The sequence below is a fragment of the Carlito syrichta genome, unplaced genomic scaffold (assembly GCF_000164805.1).
Source record: "Carlito syrichta isolate Samal-C Ts95f unplaced genomic scaffold, Tarsius_syrichta-2.0.1 Scaffold305642, whole genome shotgun sequence".
NCBI classification, from domain to species: Eukaryota; Metazoa; Chordata; class Mammalia; order Primates; family Tarsiidae; genus Carlito; species Carlito syrichta.
In genome coordinates, this window is record NW_007249738.1 from 1368756 (window position 1) to 1371383 (window position 2628).

The 2628-nt window shown below is 50.9% G+C and overlaps 1 pseudogene; it reads left to right on the forward strand.

Annotated features, from left to right (window-relative positions):
- The first annotated feature begins 552 nt into the window (after positions 1–552).
- LOC103264307 lies at positions 553–1033 on the forward strand (annotated as a pseudogene).
- The last annotated feature ends 1595 nt before the right edge of the window (positions 1034–2628 follow it).

Here is a 2628-nt window from a genome sequence, read left to right on the forward strand (position 1 = left end):
ATTACAGGTTGAGCCACTGAGCCCGGCTAGTAGCTATTATTTTAACGATAATGGCTCAATATTCTTTTAATAATGGCTGCTCCTTCTCATTCTTTTCTCATGTATTTGAATGGGCCTTTCCCTCATCATCTTCAAGTCTTTTGCTTAAACGCCACTTTCTCATGGAGTCCTTTCCAGAACATTCTATTAAAAATTACAAAGCCAGCTGGGCTCAGTGGCTCAGCCTGTAATCCACGCTTTGGGAGCCTGAGGTGAGTGGACTGCCTGAGTCTGTGGGTTCGAGACCCACCCGGGCAACTTGGTGAGACCTCATCTCTACAATAAATCAAAAAATCAGCCGGGCGTGATAGCGCATGCCTGTAGCTCCAGCTAATTGGAAGGCGGAGGCGGAAGGATCGCCGGAGCCCAGCAGGTCGAGGCTGCGGTGGTCGGGAGCGTCCACTGCACTCCAGTCTGGGCGACAGAGTGAGACTCCAACTCAAAAAAAAAAAAAAAAATTACAAAGCCGAGCAGTGACGTAGCACGCAGCCGGTGATGTGGATGTGTGCGCCCTCGCTCCTTCCTCTTTCTGACTACATCTTCGCGGTAGCAGTGGGGCCATGGTTCAGTTGCCACCATGCCGCTCTTTGTCCGCGCCCAGGAGCTACACACCCTCAAGGTGACCAGCTGGGAGACAGTCGCCCAGATCAAGGCTCAGGTAGCCACGCTGGAGGGCGTTGCGCCAGAAGATCAAGTTGTACTTCTGGCAGGCACGCTCCTGAAGGATGAGGCTACCCTGGGCCAGTGTGGGATGGAGTCCCTGGCTACTCTGGAAGTTACCGGTTGCCTGCTAAGAGGTAAAGTCCATGGTTCCCTTGCCCGTCCTGGGAAAATGAGAGGTCAGGTTCCTAAACAAGAGAAGAAGAAGAAGACAGGCCGGGCCAAGCAGAGGACACAGTACAACTGGCATTCTGCCAATGTTGTGTCCACCTTTGGCAAGAAGAAAAGCCCCAATGCCAACTCCCAAGTCCTTTGTAATCCTGGCTTTCTCTAATAAAACAATTTAGCCAGGTCGAAAAAGAATAAAATAACCGGGCTCGGTGGCTCAGCCTGTAATCCTGTGCCTTGAGAGGCTGAGGTGAGTAGATTGCCTGAGCCCGCGGGTTTGAGACCCGCTTGGGCAACTTGGTGAGACCGCATCTCTACAATAAATCAAAAAATTAGCCGGGTGTGGTAGCGTGCGCCTGTAGTTCCAGCTACTTGGAGGGCTGAGGTGGAAGGATCACTGGAACCCAGCAGGTGAAGGCTGCGGTGGCCGGGAGCAGCCACTGCACTCTAGTCTGGGCGACGGAGTGAGACTCCAACTCAAAAAACAAACAAAAAAAGAATAAAATAAAGATAACTACAACAAAAATTACAAAGCCTCCCCAAAACATGTCTTGTGCTCCCTATCCCTGTAATCTACTTAATTTTTTCATGGTGTGCTCATATCACCTAACATACTGTGTAATTACTTGTTTTATTGTTTATCTCCTTCCATGAATAAGTCAGCTCCAGGGTAGCAGGGGCCACGATTGTTTTCCACAGAGATGCATTCCCAGCACCCACCTAGCATGGTGCCTAGTAGGTACTCAATAAATACATATTGCATGAATGAATGACTGAAGCATCTTTGTACCCACTATGAGCCTTGCCTAGAGCTATGTGCATAACAGTGTCGTTTGAGGCCAGGCATGGTGCCTCACACCTCTAATCCCAGCATTTTTGGGAGGCTGAGGTGGGAGGATTTGAACCTGGGAGTTTGAGACCAGCCTCAGCAACATAGCGAGAACTTGTCTCTGCATACACACACATACACACACACACACACACACACACACACACACACACACACACAAAAGCCGGGTGTGGTGGTGCGTGCCTGTCGTCCCAGCTACTTGAGAGGCTGAGTTTCTATTCCGCTGGAAGCCTGGCTGAGGGGTACAGGTGGGGAATCCTTCCTTGTCAGCCACCAGTTTCCATTTCAGCTCAAGGTACAGGCATCAGCTTCCCCTTCAAATGCCCCACTTGGCGCCCACCCCGGGAGCCTCTGGTCACAAAGTTTCCCTTGCTCCTGTAATGTGGCCTGCTTCCCACATCCGGGTACAGGTTGGTGCCAGCCAGTCTGACTGACTGTGCATGTTATCAGCTCCGGGACAGTGGGAAGGACTTGTTCCCATAGGGAAACTTCAGTAAGTAACCTTGAGCAGAGACTTCAGATCACCTTGGATTAAGTTCACAAGTGGGGCTGGAGCAGGTTGCTCTTTCATTCATTAATTCAAATGACAATTTTTCCTTCTTTGAGCCTTTGAGTCAGGATCTTGCTCTGTTGCCCAAGCTGGAGTGCAGTGGCATGAGCACGGCTCATTGCAGTCGCGACCTCCTGGGCTCAGGTGATCCTCCAGTCTACAAAGGCAGGAAATAAAGATTTAATCTCGCCAGGCTCAGTGGCTCAGCCTGTAATCCCACGCCTTTGGGAGGCTGAGGTGAATGGATTGCCTCAACCCGCGGGTTCGAGACCCACCTAGGCAACTTGGCGAGACCTCATCTCTACAATAAATCAAAAAATCAGCCGGGCGTGGTAGCGCGCGCCTGTAATTCCAGATACTC